This window comes from Phodopus roborovskii, unplaced genomic scaffold (assembly GCF_943737965.1).
Source record: "Phodopus roborovskii unplaced genomic scaffold, PHOROB, whole genome shotgun sequence".
Classification (NCBI taxonomy): Eukaryota; Metazoa; Chordata; class Mammalia; order Rodentia; family Cricetidae; genus Phodopus; species Phodopus roborovskii.
The window spans coordinates 17,427,779-17,448,904 of record NW_026126409.1 but is presented as its reverse complement, the minus strand read 5'-3'; positions in this window follow the sequence as shown (position 1 = coordinate 17,448,904).

Sequence of the window (21,126 nt, the reverse complement as noted above, 5' to 3'; positions counted from 1 at the left end):
ATGGCCAGGCCTTGGCAAGAGGTGAATCTGGGACCAATTCAGGTGGATTGTCCCCTACACCCTTCCCCCGGGAACTCCCTGGGTTGGGCCTGGATCTCGCTGCTCCTGTGTCCTGTCCCCATCAAGAGCACTCTTGGAGCCCTGATACACAACCACCCCCACCAAGAGCCTGCCCTCCCCCAACCTGGTGCCCTACCCTGCCCACTGTCCTACCTCTCTGGTAGAGCACTGGGACAGAGGGTGGAGCCAACAATCCAGCCACCTTCAGGGAACTTCCTGGAGCTGTGCTGAGCACACTAGACCTGTCTATCCATGAGGGACCACCCGTAATTTCCACCTGCCTGGTCTCTGATCCCCATCACCCGTCCTCTACTGGAGTTCCAGGCCCCTCCCAGAGATTCACCTATCTCTGCAGAGCCTCTCTGAGTTCCTGTGGGCTGGATCCTTGACCCCCCATCACAGGGTCTCTGCTAAAGAAGCCTCAGCTGGAGAGTGCCAGGCCCAGGCTACATATGCCTATCAGCTTAAGGAACATCCTGAGTGCCAGCCTTCGAGAACTTTGATTCCCATCACCAGTCTTCTGCTGGAGCCTGTTCTTTGGCCCATCACTGGGCCCATGCCTGTGGACAGAACTCCTAGAGAGCTTGGACCAACCAGAGCAGACATTGAACCTTTGACCCACCTAAGCCCACCAGGGAAGTACCATAGAGGGAGGGAGAGACTCCACCAACACCTACTGGGAAAAGCTATGGGAAGACAACAATACAAACACACACACACACACACACACACACACCTAACAACAGAAAGAAAAGCATGACACCACCAGAATCTAGGGAATCTACACCAACTAGACTGGAACACAACAAAGCAGATGAAGCAGAAGGGTACGACTTAAAAATTATCATCATAAAATGATAGAGGCCCTCAAAGAAGATGTGAGAAAATCCCTTAAAGAAATGGAAGGAAAAACAAACAAAAAATTGGAAGAAATGAACAAATTTCTTAAAGAAAGTACAGTAGGAGGTACCCTTGAACAAATTGATATAGGAGACTGCTTCCTGAACATAACTCCAGGAGCACAGACACTGAAATCAACCATTAATAAATGGGACCTCCTCAAACTTAGAAGCTTCTGTAAGGCAAGGGACACAGTGGATAAGACCAAACGGCAGCCCACAGACTAGGAAAAGATTTTCACCAATCCTACATCCGACAAATGGCTGATCTCCAAAATATACAAAGAACTCAAGAAACTAGTCAACAAAACACCAAATAACCCTATTAAAAAATGGGGTATAGAATAAAGTCCCTCACAGAACTGGGAAGGGACAAGTCCCCCAGAGCTCAGGTGAAGTGGGGGAGGACAGCGAATGGAGAGAGAAGTAGGAGAAAATGAGGGGGAGGAGAGGAAAACATGTGCGACCAGGAATATTGAGCCTGGTTAGGAATAGAAGATAGGAAAGAGAGAGAGAGAGACAGAGACAGAGAGAGAGAACATAAAAGAGGGAGCCAATATTGGTTTGAAGATAAAATTGAACACAAAGAAAGGTCGAGAGAACTATAAGACTGCTCCCAACTAACAAGTTGAGCTTACGTGGAAAGGCTATCATAAATGCCCTTCCCAGAGAGTAAGATCAACAACTAACTTATCCATGGAGCCCTCAACTAATGCCTGTTGAAAACAGAATCAAACACCCATACATAAACACTGAGTCGAACTAGAACTCAGATGCAGATGGAGAGGACAAGACCATGCTGCAGAAACACATAGAGACAGCTTACCTGAACAAGGAGGAGCTAACGGGCCACCAGACTGATAGCTGGGAAGCCAGCATGGGACTGACTCAGCCCCCCCCCCCCGATTATGGGTCTCAGCCAGAAGGACTGAGCAGTCAAAGAGACCTCAGACAGTGGAGCCAGGATGTATCCCTGGTTCACAAAAGAACTTTGTGAACATATCCCCCATGGAGGGATAACTGCCTTAATCTAGAGACAGGAGAGAAGCCCTAGTCCCTACTTCACAGGACCTGTCAGATCTACATGACCCCAACTGGATGGCACTCCCCTACATATGGAATTGGGGTGGGGAGATAGGAGGGGAGGGTGTTTAGAGTGCATGTGAGAGGGCAGAGAGGGTAAAAAGGAAGGGAAAGAGGGAGGGAGGGCTGGGGGGAGGGAGCGAGGGAGGGAGGGAGGGAGGGAGAGGGAACTGGGATCGACATGTAAAATAATATATTAAACTAAAAAAAAAAAAAAAAATGCTTTGACTCCAAAATTTAAGTTGAAGGACAAGTTACTGGGGAAAAGGATTTCTATTTTTGTTTCCACAGAAAATGAAAAGATGTGGATTCCTTCCAGACTAATGTGATTTGATCACACCAGACCGCCTGAAACAGAGTACAAGCTGATCCTATATTCAAAACAGCTGGACAAAACAGCCCTACAGACTACAGCCAGGATATCTGAATCTTCTTCGAATCCCCCAAGACAGCGCCCCTTACCAGCAGGAAGTAGTTTGGAAAGAACGACGCCCAAATTCCCAAATATTGTGTATAAATGTTTGTTTTCATTTAATTGGACTGTTATATAAAATTAAATAAAATTTAAAAAAAAAAGAAAAAAAAATGGGGTATAGAACTGAAGAAAGAATTCTCAATAGAGGAAACCAAAAAGGCTGAAAGACACTTAAGAAAATGCTTCACATTCTTAGCTATCAGGGAAATGCAAATCAAAACAACTTTGAGATACCATCTTACTCCTGCCAGAATGGCTAAAATTAGAAACACCAATGACAACTGATGCTGAAGAGGATATGGAGAAAGGAGAACTGCTGGTGGGAGTGCAAACTCATACAGCCATTTTGGAGATCAGTATGGCAGTTCCTCAGGAAAATGGGAATTAGTTTACCACAGGACCCGGCAATCCCCCTCTTAGGCACATACCCAAATGATCCATGCAACAAAGGCATGTGCTCAACTATGTTCATAGCAGCATCATTTGCTATATATAACCAAGTCCATTTAAATGAAAACAAACATTTATAGACAATATTTGGGAATTTGGGCGTCGTTCTTTCCAAACTACTTCCTGCTGGTAACAGGCACTGTCATGGGGGATTCGAAGAAGATGCAGAAATCCTGGCTGTAGTCTGTAAGGCTGCTTGGTCCAGCTGTTTTGAATGGAGAATCACCTGGTACTCTGTTTCAGGCAGTCTGGCTTGATCAAACCACATTAGTCTAGAAGGAATCCACATCTTTTCATTTTCTGTGGAAACAAAAATAGAAATCCTTTTCCCCAGTAACTTGTCCTTGAACTTAAATTTTGGAGTCAAAGCATTTTTTTACTCAATTTATTATTTTACATGTCGATCCCAATTCCCTCTCCCTCCCTCCCTTCTTCCCTCCCTTTTACCCTCTCTGCCCTCTCACATGCACTCTAAACACCCTCCCCTCCTATCCCCCCACCCCAATTCCATATTTAAGAAAATGCCATCCAGTTGGGGTCATGTAGATCTGACAGGTCCTGTGAAGTAGGGAATAGGGCTTCTCTCCTGTCTCTAGATTAAGGCAGTTATCCCTCCATGGGGGATGTGTTCGCAAGGACCTTTTGTGCACCATGAATACATCCTGGCTCCATTGTCTGAGGTCCCTTAGACTGCTCAGTCCTTCTGGCTGAGACCCATATTCAGGGGGCCTGAGTCAGTCCCTTGCTGGCTTCCCAGCTATCAGTCTGGTGGCCCATTAGCTCCTCCTTTTTCAGGCCAGCTGTCTCTATGTGTTTCTGCCACTTGGCCTTGTCCTCTCCATCTGCATCTGGGTTCTACTTAGACTCAGTGTTTATATATTGGGTGTTTGCTCCTGTTTCCAACAGACATTAGTTGAGGGCTCCATGGATAAGTTAGTTGTTGATCTCACTCTCCAGGAAGGGCATTTATGGTAGCCTTTCCACGGAAGCTCAAATTGTTAGTTGGCAGCAGTCTTGTAGTTCTTTAGACCTTTCTTTGTGTTCAATTTTATCTTCAAACCAATATTGGCTCCCTCTTTTATGTTCTCTCTCTCTCTCTCTCTCTCTCTCTCTCTCTCTCTCTCTCTCTCTTTCCTGTCTTTGATTCCTAACCAGGCTCAATCTTCCTGGTTGCACGTGTTTTCCTTTCCTCCTCCTCGCTTTCTCCTACTTCTCTCTCCATTCGCTGCCCCCCCCTACTTCCTCTGTGCTCTGGGGGACTTGTCCCTTCCCAGTTCTGTGAGGGACTTTATATGAATCTCTTAGAACACATCTTGTATCCTAGTTCCTCTGGTGGTGTGAATTATAGGCTGGTGATTCTTTGCTCTATGTCTAAAATCCATATATGAGTGAGTACATACTGTGTTCCTCTTTTTGTGACTGGGCTACCTCTTTCAGGATGGTTTCTTTAAGTGTCATCCACTTGCCTGGGAATTTCAAGATACCACTATTTTTTTCTGCAGAGTAGTATTCCATTGTGTAGATATGCCACTTCTTAAATATCCATTCTTCAATTGAAGGGCATATAGGTTGCTTCCAGGTTCTTGCTATTACAAATAGTGCTGCTATGAACATAGTTGAACAGATGTCTTTGTTGCATGGGTATATGCCTAAGAAGGGGATTGCCGGGTCCTGTGGTAAACGAATCCCCATTTTCCTGAGGAACTGCCATACTGATCTCCAAAATGGCTGTATGAGTTTGCACTCCCACCAGCAGTGGAGGAGTGTTCCCATTTCTCCACATCCTCTCCAACATGAGTCATCATTGGTGTTTCTAATTTTAGCCATTCTGGCAGGAGTAAGATGGTATCTCAAAGTTGTTTTGATTTGCATTTCTCTGATAGCTAAGAATGTGAAGCATTTTCTTAAGTGTCTTTCAGCCTTTTTGGTTTCCTCTATTGAGAATTCTTTCTTCAGTTCTATATCCCATTTTTTTAATAGGGTTATTTGGTGTTTTGTTGACTAGTTTCTTGAGTTCTTTGTATATTTTGGAGATCAGCCCTTTGTCGGATGTAGGATTGGTGAAAATCTTTTCCCAGTCTGTGGGCTGCCGTTTGGTCTTATCCACTGTGTCCTTTGCCTTACAGAAGCTTCTAAGTTTGAAGAGGTCCCATTTATTAATTGTTTCTCTCAGTGTCTGTGCCCCTAGAGTTATGTTCAGGAAGTGGTCTCCTATACCAATTTGTTCAAGGGTACCTCCTACTTTCTCTTCTAAGGGGTTCAATGTGGTTGGATTGATGTTGAGGTCTTTGATCCATTTGGACTTGAGTTTTGTGCATGGCGACAGACATGGGTCTATCTAGCAGCATCATTTGTAATAGCAAGAACCTGGAAGCAATCTAGATGACCCTCAACTGAAGAATGGATAAAGAAGATGTGGCATATCTACACAATGGAATACTACTTTGCAGAAAAAAATAATGGAATCTTGAAATTCACAGGCAAGTGGATAGAACTTGAAGAAACTATCCTAAATGAGGTAACCCAGTCATGGTATGTACTCACTCATATATGGATTTTAGACCTAGAGCAAACGATCACCAGAGAGGAACTAGGATACAAGGTGTGTTCTAAGAGATTCATATAAGGTCCCTCACAGAAGGAGGAAGGGACAAGTTCCCCAGAGCACATGGGAAGTGGGGGCATGGCAGTGAATAGAGAGTGAACTAGGAGAAAGAGAAGGGGAGGAGAGGAAAGCACGTGTGACTAGGAAGATTGAGTCAGGGTAGGAATAGAAGATAGGAGAGAGAGAGAGAGAGAGAGAGAGAGAGAGAGAACGAGAGAGAGAGAGAGAATGAACATAAAAGAGGGAGCCATTATTGGTTTGAAGAGAAAACTGAACCTAAAGAAAGGTCTAGAGACCTACAAGACTGACCGCAACCAACAATTTAAGCAATAATGGAAAGGCTACCATAAATGCCCTTCCCTGATAATGAGATCAACAACTAACTTATCATGGAGCCCTCATCTAGTACTGTTGGAAACAGAAGCAAACACCTACAACTAAACACTGAGTCGAAGTAGAATCCATTTGCAGAGGGAGGACAAGACCAGGTGGCAGAAACATATAGAGACAGCTGGCCTGAACAAGGAGGAGCTAACGGGCCCCCAGGCTGATAGCTGGGAATCCAGCATGGGACTGACTCAGGCCCTCCTGAATATGGGTCTCAGCCAGAAGGACTGAGCAGTCTAAGGGACCTCAGTCAGTGGAACCATGATGTATTCCTGGTGCACAAAAGGACCTTGTGGACACATCTCCCATGGAGGGATACTCCCTTAACCTAGAGACAGGAGAGAAGTCCTAGTCCCTACTTCAAATGACTTGACAGATTTACATGACCCCACCTGGATGGCATAGCCCTACATGTAGAATGGGGGTAGGGGGATGGGAGGGGAGGGTTTTCAGGATGCATGGGAGGGAGGAGATAGCAAGGGAAGGAGGGAGGGAGGAAAGGAAGGAGGGAGGAAGAGAGAACTGGGATTGACATGTAAAATTAAAAACTTAAAAAAAAAATTTGGGGACGGGTATAGCTCTCACCCCTTAACAAAGAAATTTTTTGTGCAACAGAGAACATTACAGAAAAGCACCACTGGCAAAACTGCAGAGAACAAGTGACTGTATGATGCTCAGCACTACTGACCCATCTACAATACACCTCACGAACCTAAGGCCGGGGGATCATAATGGAGAGGGCCAGAAGATCGTAAGAGCCAGGAAAACCAGGGAGATTGCTGCAAAGCTGTGTCTCCTACAATGTCAGAGAAGCTACACCCATGAAGTCTCATCAACATGGCTGCCTAAACAAGACCTGAATAAGGACAACACCAATAGGCATGTTAACATGAAAGGGAGAATCTCACAGGGCCTCAGTCCTGAACAAAAAACTGCAGCACTAAAGAATGCTGAGAGTTGGGAAAATTGTCTTCTCCAGGGAAGGGGGAAATCATTTAATTATTTTTTAATTTTTAAAAAGAAAATAGTTATTTTAAGTGTCTTTATGACAAAAGAGGCAGGATCTGAAATTATGGGCACATTAGGCTGAGGCAGCTGCTCCTTGAGTATGCTTACTCAAGACCACTGCAAAGCAGTGTAAAGAGAAGAAGACAGTATCTGACTATCCACAGGGACTCTGCTTATGGTGCACACAGTGAGGGCTGGCCTCTGTTTTGAAGAAAGTTGAGAGGTCTTGCATGGGGAAAGCTGGCTGTAACCCTTGAGAGGCTTGAGAACAGGGAAACTGTTGCAGCCATAAGGGCTATGTGCAGTTCTGAGGTCAATCTCTCTTCGCTGGAATTATCTGCTTCAAGCAAGTCAGATTATCTTGGGAGATAGGTTGTCTCAATAAACATTCCTTTCTAGGTTGAAAAGCAAGTCAGATTATCTTGGAGATAGGTTGTCTCAATAAACATTCCTTTCTAGGTTGAAAAGCAAGTCAGATTATCTTGGGAGATAGATTGTCTCAATAAACATTCCTTTTTGGGGTGGCCCAGCAAGGTCATCTGTAATTCTGTAGGAATTTGGTTTTACCCAGGCCCTATATGAGCCACCATAAACAAGTACCATTTTTCACTTGGCAGTTTAAGAAAGCATTTCTTTTGGAAAGAATTGAAGTGAGGTATTGAAGGTAAGTCTTCTGTATAGCTGTTCTCTGAGGGAATTCAGAAGCAACTTTTCAGAGAATAAAGAAAATGAGCTCTTAGGTCACCACATATACTTTGCCAGAGGCTTTTCCAGAAGCAATTCACTGAATGGGTCCACCACTCTGTAACAGTTGGGCAGTTTCTCCACTCTCACTTGCAGTATGAGGCAACAGAGGGGTAGCCAGGCAGTGCCAGTGGACCAGTGAGCCGAGAAGCAAGGATCTTCCTGTTAAAGTGAGGGTTGTTTCTGTCTCTGGGAGAATCTTCTCCCCCATTGGCTGTTCGTAGTGGTTATGGTATCTTCTCTACTCAAAACTGTGAAACTGATCTTTAACATTTTGCACACTTCTTGTCTACTGGCTTAAGGTCTGGCCAAGAGACTATTCCTACCCCATTGACCCAGACATGCAATTAAATGAGATGGCAAGATTAGTTAGCCATAATTCATGTAACACTGGTATCCAAATTAGAAGCTATTGGAGGTGTAGTGTGATGGGCTAGAAAGGGTATGCATTTGAGGCTTAAAGTCTAAGTTTAAAGATTGGCTGTTCTTCTCTCGGATAGCCCAGAAGGCTTGGGTTCCCTTTATAAGTGGACAATAAAGCTTGTGTTATTTGGTTGTTGGGATGATATGAGGTGTGTGCAAATCCATATGCTCAGCAAGGATGTGAAGAAATTAGAATTCTTGTGTACTCTTGGTGAACAAATGAAATAGTAAAGCCACTGTACAGTTCTTTTAAAATGTAAACATAGTTACCATATAGCTCAGCAATTCTAATCCTGAGTATACACTACATTCATGCTTCTGGCAAAATTATTCACAATAGCCAAAGAATGGAAACAACTCAAATACCAGTTTGATAGAGAGATACACAAAATAGGTTCTACACTTGCAATACAGAATTATTGAACACTGAAGAGGAAGAAATTTCTGTTACATGTGACAACTTGAACAAAACTTGAAGGCATTGTGCTAAGTGAAATGAGACAGGAAAGAGCAAAAGCTGATGAATTCAGGTACATGAGGTATCTAGAGTTGGTCATATTCATAGAGATTAAAAATAGAATAAAGGGCAGTGGAAACAGTGGCTGTCTCCATCTCTTTCACTGGCTTTTGGGACCTTATTCTTCATACTGTGTTGTCTTGCCCTGCCTTAATGCAAGAAAAGTTGCTTAGTCTTACTGCAACTTGACATGCCATATTTTGTTGATACTCAGAAATCTCTGCTCTTTACTGAACAGAAATGGAGGGTGAGTATATTGGGGTGATGAAAACAGAGAGGAGTAGGGAGAAGGACTGGGAGGAGGGGAGAGAGGGGAAGCTACAGCCAGGATATAAAATAAAAATTTATTTATTTATTTAAAAATTAGAATGGAGTCTGTCATGGGCTGAGGGGAAAGAGAATGGAGAAATATCTTTCAGTGAGTACTGGATTTCAACTATGTAAGAGGGAAAATAAATGAAGTTGGATGGATGTAGTGGTCTAATACAGTGTTAAAGAACTAAAATAAGGAGAGGGACATTAAATGTCTATTATGTATCTATGCAAATATGCACAATTTAAAACCAGAACACTACATGGCTTCATAAGCCCTGGATACATTAGTGGCTGCTTTTATGTATCTGCCTGCTGAGGGGAGAGCATGACAAAACTTCTGCGAACAAGTCAGATGTGCCCCTTAGAAAGATGTGTTTGGAGGCAGGGCCCTGAAGGAAAAAAGTGTCTTTTCCCAAGTGAGATTGTGATCCAAGCCTGTGTCCCCAGCTTTTGTTCAAAGGCTGACATCCCCGTAAGGTCCCCATCGCAGATTGGGAGGTGTTTGTGAAGCACAGGAGAGAAGATACCCTTCCTCACCAACACTCTTCTGTACACTTGCCCAGAGAATCCCTGAGAACTCCTGAAGATCTAGAAGCACTAGGTACCTTTGTTCTTTCACGAGACCCACTTGGCGCTGGCCTCAGAATTCTGGGATCCCTCAGCTGGGTTTTGTGATGAAGGATGCTACTGGCACGTGGCAGTTAAAGGCCAGGAAAAGTAGTTATTAACCTGCCCTATGATGCGCGGGCAGCCTCCATATCAAGTAATTATAAAGCCCAGAATGTGAGTGGTACTAGCCATTAAAACTTCTTGGGGTGGGGGGGGGGGAAATGCTTTGAAGTCTCCTCGGTAGGTCAATAACCTTCCATCAAACCTATTTCCGCCTGTCAAAATTACTTTCAATGACAATGCCAACAGAGTCTGGTCAAAGAAGCATGGGTTTGGCTTGCTTGTAAGTGTGGGAATGAAGGGACAGAAGGAGGGTGTTAGGGACACTGGGGGTGCAACCAATCTATCCAGCATTTCTGGGAGCACAAACTCTAAGACAGTCAGACAACGAAAAATCTCACAATGCTTGGAGGTTGAAGTCAGCCCACTTTAATTTCAAAAGAGATGCCAAACTTGGGGCTGGGTGGATGGTTTCATCCGTAAAGTGCTAGCCTCACAAGCCTAAGAACTGAGTTCAGATCTCCAGCACTCACATAAAAAGCCAGATGACAGGGCACCCCTATCACCCCAGTACTGGAGGCCCAGAGACAGGGTTCCTAAAGCTCATTGGCACTAGACTACCCAAACTGAAAGAGATGACCTTGCCTCAAAATCTAAAGGTGGATGGGCTGGTGGTGTGCTCAGTCAGTGCCTTAAGCACTTGTTCAGTCTGACAACCTTAGCGGACTGGGACCCACATGGTAGAAGAAAACCAGCTTTCCAAATATTATGCTGTGATCCCCGCACATGTATCATGTGTACATGCAGAATAAATAAAATGTAATTTTTAGAAGTTACCTACATGTGTATGTGTACCCCCTGTCCTTTTGCTGCAGCCACTGGCTATGAAACACAAACCACGTGACTCAATGTGCCCATGTAGAGTTTATTGGTGGAGGAAATAAGGTGGGGAAGGTCAGGTATTGGCCAACTTGGAGTAGAGAAGACAGAAAGGGGTGGTGAGGGGCACTTGCTTAAAAAGAGAAGCATGCACATGCGTACTGAGTCCTTACACAGCCCTGTAACACGTGATGTAGCCATGACGTGGCCTCACCGAGCATGCAGTCCTGCCCATCCTTAGGGGGTGACTCTCTCTCTCTCTCTCTCTCTCTCTCTCTCTCTCTCTCTCTCTCTCTCTCTCTGAGAAAAACAAGAAGAAACTATACCAGATTTCCTCCAAGACAAGGATTCAGGTTCTCCTAACAAGTCAGAATTTTTCCTTTGATTTTCTTGCATAGACTATGGTAATCATAACACCATGCTCTTCCAGGTATGAGCAATAGTCTGGGGAAACCTTTTGAACATACCATCATAGTCTGCAAAACATTTCTACCTGTTAACATTACTGGTTCTTTCTCCTAAGCCTTCCATAGCCAGGGTCCCTCTGGAAACCCTTGCCTTTCCTGAGCCACCCTAGGTGAATGACTAGTTGGGAGTCAGGGCAGGTAGTGAGTGAGTTCACTAGGTCCCTTCCTCAGATGTCAGAAGGGGAGCTTGGTGGGAAAGGGTTAACAAAAGCTCTTCACAGTACAGGTCAAGTGATAACTGTGGATCATCCATTCAGCTCTGGCCCAGCAGAGCCACATGGAAAAGCAAACAAACAAACAAAACAAAACAAGGGAGAAAGTCCAGGTCTGTGTGCTCATCCCCAGATGTAAATACAGAGCCAAACATGCTGGTGTCTAAGGAAGAAAAGCAGTCAATAACACTATCAACACCCTGCCCCACCTCTCCCAGGAGAGGAGTGGGCCATTCGAGAACAGAGAAGGAATCAAAACCTACCTGGGAATTGTGCAATATTCTTTTATACTATGTGAAGATAGTTCACTGTGATTGGTTTAATAAAAAGCTAAATGGCCAATATCTAGGCAGGATTTTCAGGTCAGAGAGAATGCTGGGAAGAAGAAAAGCAGAGTCCAGAGGAGTCACCAGCCAGTCATGGAGAAAGCATGAAAGCAGTATGGGCAGAATAAAGGTAATAAAGCCATGAAGCAGGAAGTAAATTGATAGAAATGGGTTCATTTAAGTTATAAGAACTAGTTAGAAACAAACCTAAGCTATCAGCTGAGCTGTCATAATTAATAAGAAGTCTCCATATGATTATTTGGGAGCTGACAAGAGAGACAGAAAAATCTGCCTATACTTGCGTTTCCTCAATATGGATTCATTTCCTTAATTATTGTATAAGCACGTTGGCATGCATTACTGCAAATGATAAATCCATTTTATTAGTTTGGCCATCCTATGTTTAGATACATATTCCTGTCAGAAAATTCCAGGGTCACATACAATTGAAAAAACTCTGTTTAGCATAGTTACAGGTAATATATCAACGTAACTACTTGTCCAATGAGAATAAAAAGCACTCACCCAAACCCAGAGCCAGCGATGTGTTCCAGAAGCTGACACCTGCACCAGCTCCAATGCTGTCGTTATCTTCTGACCACAAGGCTGGGGAACTCAGGGCCCTGGAGTAGAATGAAGAACCATGGACCTCAGGTCAGAGACCATCACTGGAAGCCTCTCACCACACAATGTGCAGGTGAGAGCCATATCATGCAGATTCATGTGAAGCTCCCATGTCAAAGTGGACATGGAGCCAGCCACCTGCAAGAAGGAAACAACACATAAGCTCTTTCTGTGATGAGCATGGTTGTAACTCCATAATATGTGCAATCCCCACAATGATCTGACTCAGTGGGGACAATTAACACTCAAGTACACTGAGTCACAGAGAGACCCGGTCATAGGGAGTTAAACACCTCTCTTGAAGCCACTGAGCTCCTCAGGAAGGATAGGCAGGTTTTAACCTCCCAAGTCAGCAGATCCAGCCTGTCATATGGCACTCCCTAAGCCAGCAACCCAAGTCAAATGGAAAAAGATGTCATGATGGCTCTCTTCTGAGAGGAGGTCATCCATCCTGGATCCCAGATTCAAGTGTAGGAAGGTGTGTAGGGCCTCAGGAATCACATGGTGTAAACAAAGCACTCAGGAATCACATGGTGTAAACAAAGCACTCGAGAACACAACTGACAAACTATACCAGGTGTGGTTGTACGCCCCTGTGTTCCTAGCAGTGGAGAGACTGGGTTGAGGTAGGAGGTTCTGGTTCAAGACCAGCCTGGGATCCAGAGTGAGACCATGGGATAGGGGGAAGATTTGTTCCTAGAAAAGAAGATCCTGGCTGTGCCCTTGTTGGAGACAAACAGTTCACCTTTTTTTTTTTTTTTTTTTTTTTTTTTATTTTTTTTTATGCATATAGAGTATTTTTTATTTAATTTTATATAACAAAGTCCAATTAAATGAAAACAAACATTTATACACAATATTTGGGAATTTGGGCGTCGTTCTTTCCAAACTACTTCCTGCTGGTAAGGGGCGCTGTCTTGGGGGATTCGAAGAAGATTCAGATATCCTAGCTGTAGTCTGTAGGGCTGTTTTGTCCAGCTGTTTGGAATGTAGGATCAGCTTGTACTCTGTTTCAGGCGGTCTGGTGTGATCAAACCACATTAGTCTGGAAGGAATCCACATCTTTTCATTTTCTGTGGAAACAAAAATAGAAATACTTTTCCCCAGTAACTTGTCCTTCAACTTAAATTTTGGAGTCAAAGCGTTTTTTTTTTTTTTTTTTTTTTTTTTTTATTATTATTATTTTACATGTCAATCCCAGTTCCCTCTCCCTCCCTCCCTCCCTCCCCTCAAGCCCTCCCTCCCTCCTTCCCTCCCTTTTGCCCTCTCTACCCTCTCCCATGCACTCTAAACACCCTCCCCTCCCCACCCCCCACCACAATACAATATGTAGGGGAATGCCATCCAGTTGGGGTCATGTAGATCTGACAGGTCCTGTGAAGTAGGGACTAGGGCTTCTCTCCTATCTCTAGAATAAGGCAGTTATCCCTCCATGGGGGATATGTTTGCAAAGTCCTTTTGTGCACCAGGGATACATCCTGGCTCCACTGTCTGAGGTCTCTTAGACTGCTCAGACCTTCTGGCTGAGACCCATATTCAGGGGGGTCCGAGTCAGACCCCTGTTGGCTTCCCAGCTATCAGTCTAGTGGCCCTTAGCTCCTCCTTGTTCAGGTAAGCTGTCTCTATGTACTTCTACCGCATGGTCTTGTGCTCTCCATCTGCTTCTGGGTTCTAGTTTGACTCAGTGTTTATGTATGGGTGTTTGCTCCTGCTTTCAACAGGCATTAGTTGAGGACTCCATGGAGAAGTTAGTTGTTGATCTCACTCTCCGGGAAGGGCATTTATGATAGCCTTTCCACGGAAGCTGAGATTGTTAGTTGGGAGCAGTCTTGTAGTTCCCTCGACCTTTCTTTGTGTTCAACTTTATCTCCAAACCAATATTGGCTCCCTCTTTTATGTTCTCTCTCTCTGTCTCTGTCTCTCTCTTTCCTATTTTCCATTCCTAACCAGGCTCAATCCTCCTGGTCGCACATGCCTTCCTCTCCTCCCTCTCATTTTCTCCTACTTCTCTCTCCATTAGCTGTCCTTCACCTTTGAGAATGGCCCTCCTATCTGGAAGAACACAGCTTTCAGCAACAGCAACAGCAGTCTGCCCTGACTAGAAAGATTGGCTTGGTACCAGAGTGAGTACAGCAGGCTTCTGTCTGATCACTTGCCAAGCTCCCCAGGGCCCTGGATTCCAACCCCTAGCCTAGTCTGCTGGGGCTTAACTGGGAGGTAACTGTGAGCTAGGGGAGGGAACAGTGGGCTGCAAAAGACAATACCCCCTCTCTCCTGTGCTTTCCTGATGACCTGATGCTCTGTTGTCATTCAGAAACTAGATAATTTAAAAACTAAAATGTGCTTTGACTCTCAACACCTTTAGTGGAAGTTATGGGGTGGAATTTGGCAGCAGCTTTGGAACAAGACTTGCTGCTTGCCTGTGCTCCATGAAAAGACCTGTAGCTCCAAGTATCGTTTGCCTTCAGACAGGTGGCTACACTTACTCACTGTTTCTTCCTTTTCCTTCTAGATGTACATAAACACCATAACAGGGCCAGAAACTAAGATTGGTGGCATTTGTAGACCCAGGAACTGCCAGACACCAAAAATGTCCAAACTCATTTCTAAGCCTCAGTTTCCTTATGTAGTTAGTGCAGATATGATGAAGCTAAGTCTACTGTATTAACCTCGTGGAGGTCACAGGAGAGCATGAGTCCAACAGATTTCACACCTGGTGTAGTCCCACCAAACTGGGAGCCACAGCAGGTATAGCTGCTACTCCAGATGTGTCCCCTAAGACAGGGTCAGTACAGTTTCTTACACGCTGTGACACACACCAACAGTCAGCCTCTCACTCAGTGACCCCATGAGTAAGCCTAAGAGCAGTGCAGAAGGGATACCTTTGGCATCCACAAAAAGCCCCTGAGCTGTTGTGCTGTGCCAACAGTCCTTGTGGGTTTAGTCTGTAGAAAGAGAAACACTAGCCTGCACTGTTAAGTCTGATAGGAGGTGGGTGCCCAAAGCAGAGACAAAGAAGGCCAAGAAAAATATGTGCCAAATGAACCATTCAAAACAGAGCCATTTGTGGTGACTTAGGAGAGTCACAGGTCCGAGGTGGACAGTATACCAGTCTCACAGTGGTGGACAGCCCAGAGAAGAGCGTGGAGACCTGAGCTGGAGAAAAGTGGAAGCCTGGATAGACTTAAAGAATGAAGTGCACCCCATCTACCAGCTGAGGGTGGGGGAAGGGTGTGACTCACCCTCAGAATGGGAAAGTGTATGGGAGTTCCTTCCAGACACAAGCCAGCCCAACCTATTCATTTTCCAGGAAGAGAAGATTGTCGGTGGTTACAATGATTCCTGCTCAACAAAGCTGACTGACTGCAAACCAATGCAAAACCCTGATCTCTCCCTGAGCAAGTCCTCAGACTCTCAAACCAGGTGTCCTTGGGAATTAAACTGGATTAACAGTATCCAGCTCACAGAGTTGCTTTGGGAACCAATTCTGATGATCGCCCTGCCAACAATCTGACTTGGAGAAGGGTGTCTCTTTGAGGAATGGCAGCAACCTTCTCCACCAAGATCCCCCCCACCAGCAGCACAGATGTTGCTACATGGTTCCCAATTACATGGGTCAGTAATCAAAATCACAAGAGTCAGAAAATAAGAAAGGTGATGTTGGTGGCTGGGATGGGGAAGGGGGGAGACAGAGAGCACTCCGTGGGTTGGGAGTTTTGGTTTGGAACAGTGCCACTGGTTGAGGCTGGTTAGTGGGGAATGGCTGCACCTTACTGTGCATTACTCTGTACCACTGAGCTAACATAATTGGCTGAATGGTAGCTTTCATGTTATGCATATCCTTCAATGATATAAACAACAGAAGTCATTTTAATGATTTCCTATTGTCTCTGGGAGAAAGTGTCAGACCTTTGACAAGGACTTGTCTGAGGCATGGCAGGGACCACTCCTTACATCCTGTCACCTCCCTTCACCCACCCTTTGTCTTCCAGTTTTCCCTCTATCCACCCCTGAAATGCAGCCACCAGCGGTTCTTCTATCTGAAAGCAAAGCATCCAACTCCTTTTTTTCTCTCTGCAAAGTTACTCCTTCACCTGGAGCGGTTGGCTCAAGGTTTAAACCCTAGCTTTAATGCTTCCACCCACGCTGCCCAAAAGATGTGAAGACACTTGATGACACACCTGAGTTTGATATTAGGAACCTACGTGGTGGATACATGGTAGAAGGAGGGCACAAACTCCTGCAAGCTGTCCCCTAACATCCAAATGCCACCACAAATGCACTGTGACACATACCCCCACAAACACGCACAAAAAAAAGAAAGGAAGGAAGGAAGGAAGGAAGAAAGAAAGAAAGAATTTCTTTTAAACTCTCAAGAAACTTCCCTCTAATCCAAGTAAGGTTAATCCTTGTCCTGTGTAAATGCTATGTGTTCTCTTTCACCATAAAATTTAGCACTTGGAACTCAACTCAGGTTTCATTGTTATGCTAAGAATGAGAGTTCCCATTTGTCCTGCCTACTGTTGAACCACTCTAAGTCTCCTCTATACAAGCTTTATTCCCTAAGATGACAGTATAGCATTGGGATATAGATCAAAACAAAGTCACGGTCAGAGGGCAGACTCTACAAGGGGCTGTGACCTGAAGAATGATCACCAGACAACTTTCATTCAAGCCTCTCCCCCAGCTATGTAGAACCCTGGGCAGTGCAGCCACTCAGCCTCTCCCTAGAGAGATAATTTAGATCCTAGGTCTGAAATCACCTCCCCATACACTCAGTCAACCTGAACTAGCTGTTGTCTAGTTTTCCTTCATCTATTGCTCACAACAGCTTTCCAGTCTTCACAGGAAGATACTCAAGAAGCTTAGCAAATCCCTCAAGGTACAGGAACCCAGACCATGCTGTGTCTACAATGTGCTCCTTTGTCTGTTCAGGCTCTGAAGACACACATGGCACTCGGGTGTCTCACATCCTGGGACCTTCTGCTCACTGTCTTATGAATGAGACCTCATCCACAATGCTCTGCTTGGTCCTACAGGAGCAATTATTCTCCTCCAGGTCCCACATAGAAAGCCAACACTTGGCCCAACCCCTGACATGACTAGCTACTCACTTAACTGCTACCTTAAGCCTATGAGCTCCTGAGGACAGGGACTGGGGCCATATTTCTCTTCAAGCTCCTAGATTCAGCCTAGGCTTTCATACAGAGGGTGCCCACTTCTGATATTAGTTTAATAAATAAATTAAGGGAAAATATATAAGCCACTCTCAGTGGAGCCTGCCTCTTCCATGAAGACACAGCCTACTTCCTAAGTTGCCACAATATGGAAATCAAGAAAAAAGTGTTTCTTTCAGTTAAAAACAGTACAATGTTATGGACTGGGAGGGGAAACAATGGAGGAGCCTGGATCACAGTGATTAGAAGGTTGCCAGATCCACCTTAACTTTAAAATTGTGAAAAACTGAAAAAGTGTTTGCTTCCAGAAAGATGTGTGTGTGCAACAGTTCTGTCATTGTAGGAATGTGTCAAAAGGGCAGGTGATGCTGGCAGCTCTCCTCCAGGGACTGCTGGCCTGAACACTTGTTCAGAAAATATTGTAATAGTTCTGAAATTGAACCTGAGGATGACAGGTGACCCATGACTTGTCTGAGATCCTGTTTGGTCAGTTCTGCCTAAGCCCTGCCTCAGAGTTGACCTTCTAGTCTTCACCCTGGGCTTCTGACCAGGGCACTGCCTCCTCCCCTTCTCTCCCCCTATTCTCCACTCCTCCTCCCCCTCCCCTTCTCCTCCTTCCTGCTCCTCCTCCCTTTCCCTCTTCCCCTCCTCTTCCTCCTACTTCCTCCCTCTCCCCCTTCTCCTCCCCTTCACTACTCCTCCTCCGTCTTCCCCCTCCTCCCTTTTCCTCTCTCCCTTCTTCTCCCTCATCCCCTTCTCCCCTCCCCTTCCTCCCCCATCCCCCTCCTACTTCTCCTCCAGCCCAGAGCTTTTCCCTGTGCTGACAACTATAACAGCTCCAGACTCCTGGTACCTCCCCATTTCTTTAATCAACAAAGACACCAACAGAGAAGAAGGAACTACAGCAGATTTGGGAGGATTCTTCTAAGGTTGATGGAGCACACAATTAGGGTTTGCTTCTTCATTGAGGGCTTACAATGAAACCTTGACATGTAACACCCTCCTACATACTCAAAATAAACTGAATAAAAAAAGAATTTGAACTTCTGAAATGCTTGCAAATATTTTTGTTTTCAGTAATGTCAACACCCTCAAGGGCTGAGGCAGCCTGAAAGACAAAATGTACTCTGTCCCCAACACTAAAGAGGTGATCATGTATCTATATACAGATAATATGAACATATCCCTAAAGAATGCCTTAACAATAAACTTAAAATAGTTTCAGTAATGGGAAACAAATGCAGATCTTAATAAGTCAAGGGCCCTGGAGAGCCATATATATGCTCAATTGCATGACCCTGGGAAACTAGGGTCAAGGTCAACAGTGAAGGGTAGCTGAAGGACTCTCTTAAGGACATTATCCAACCTTAGCCCAGGTGGAGTGGTCCAATCCTGGGGCTGGAACATGTGAGCCATGGGCTATTTACCTGGAAGCTCAGTGAAACCTCCCATCAGCCCCCCTTCAGTGGATCTGTGATGTTGAACCAGTCTCTTCATCCTGCAATTATTTTCTGTATCAACAAAATATATGCTTCTCTGGAACTAGATTCACTTTCTCTTTCCATTCCTAACTACCAGAAACCCTTTCTTCCACAAAAGCTTGTCCATGTCATAAATGTATCACAGCTGTTCAGGGTCATGAGGGGGCCTTGCTTGGTCCTTGGACCTGTGGTCCCCACAGGGAACAGGAACTCCCTGAACTAGCTGCTGATTAAGTATCTTCCGGCTCAGATACTGTAAGCCTGATTCTCAGCAAAACTGTGCACTGTTGATGACATCTACACTATCAAACAGGGTCCATCCTTGACCCCACCTGCCAGGTCATAGTTTGGAGCTGAGGCAATAGACCAGTTCTTGGTTTAGAGACTACTTTTATGGAGTATGTTTACATGCCAGTGAGCTAGACTTCAAAATTAGAAGCATTGTAACAAATGGGAGGATTCCTCAGGAGAAAGCCCATGACAAATGTCCCCTTTGTTACCTTCCCCTGACAGGGGACTTCTGATAGCAGAAGCCATGATTTTGTGATCCCTGATGTCAGAGGTCCAGAATCCTACCTCATCTGAAGCTGCAGTGATCCTATCTGCTGAAGCACATGCTACATCAAGTTCTGTATGGATCCCCCAGAACACATTGATGGTATAGATCTCCCAACCTCTGCACCTAGCCATCAGGGTAGTCATAGACCCTCAGTCTTATGGAGGTACCAAAGACCATACTCTTCCCCACAAGCACATTTGGGACATGTAGGGAAACAGAAAGTCCCATGCTAGAATGAAGGTTCCTTCTGTGAAATAAGCTTGAAAATTCATCACAGAACAGCTGAGGTTCTGTCAACACAGCCTTAAGTATAAAGTGTCTCCAGGGTTCAGAGCAGAAAACTTCACTTTTGAAAATTATCTCTTTTATTCATCTCACTCTGTGTGAATTACTAGTTAAATTGAGAGTATATGACACCTTAGCAATAGAAGTTTTTAAGATGTTTTGTTTAAAAATCCCTATCTTGTTTCACCAGCAGAATGACATCATACACAATGCTATATCCATTTCTCTGAAGCCACATGGTCATAAAGACGTGGTATTATCACCCAGAGAGTGGAGTGTCTATGTCAACTTCTACTTGAGGATTCCCACAATGAGTAAGAACAAGAAAGAGCTAGAATCTGTGTTTCCCTTCTGCTCCATGGCAATGCCCTGTTCTCCAACCCTCAAGTTAACTGAAGGGGCATCCCTAGAAACTAACCAGCAGTGACCCTACTTATCAAACAAGTGCAAGCCAAGCTTTGGACTCTTGACTTCCTGGGGCTTTTATTTCCATTAGGATGACACCATTAGAGTACCTACCCAAAAGCATCCTCAGTCATGTGTGTATACTCTGAGCAAAACTTCCTAAAGAAACTCTTCCCTCACCATACTCCAAGATGCTGAAGACTTCCTGCCTCACACAGGAATCAAGTAAATGTACCTGTGTATGTGACTGTGACTTGTATCCCGTTATAACACATACTTAGTAGTTCTTATGCTATACCCAGCATCTTACATTTTTTAAGCACGGGGGGGGGGGGGTCTCCATTTCAGAAAACTGATGGGAGTCATAAACAGTCCTCCAAGCTGTTGAGCTGTTGAATAAACACTCAATGGCCTTGCTTTCCCAGACTTTCTTGTAGATAACCTTATGGCTGAGGCTCTAGCAGCCAAGGAAGTATCCAGACTTGGAGCATGGGTACAGAGAGAAAAGGGCCAAAGTTGGGGTTGGGAGAGAAACACATCTCTCCACATAAATCTTTCTCACTATCTCTCTCTCTCTCTCTCTTTCTCTCTCTCTCTCTCTCTGTGTGTGAGTGTGAGTGTGTGTGTGTGTGTGTGTGTGTGTATTTCTCTTTCCTTTTGTCTCTGTCTTTTCCCTTTCTGGATGCATACTTGTGTCTCTGTGCCATTTTCAATCTCTCTTCATCTCTGGTGTTCTTCTAGTTCCTTTGTCTGTCTCTGCTATCTCTGTCTCTGTGTACCCCTCTGTGTATGTGTCTTGTTTGCTATCTTGTTGGTCGTATGCATGCTTATGTGTATATGTTTCTGTGCGTGTGTTTTGTGTGTATGTTCATGTGTATGTATGCTCATGTGTGTGCATGTTTGTGTGTGTGTGTGTGTGTGCTTGTATATATGTGTATGTCTCCGTGGTGTTTGTGTGGTTGTATGTGGTTGTGTGTGTGCTTGTATCCAGAAGGTACCTGCCATAGTGTAGAAGCTGTTCATCTGGTGGTGACTGTTTTTTATGTAAAGTCTGTGCTGGTGTCTCCTGTGAAGTA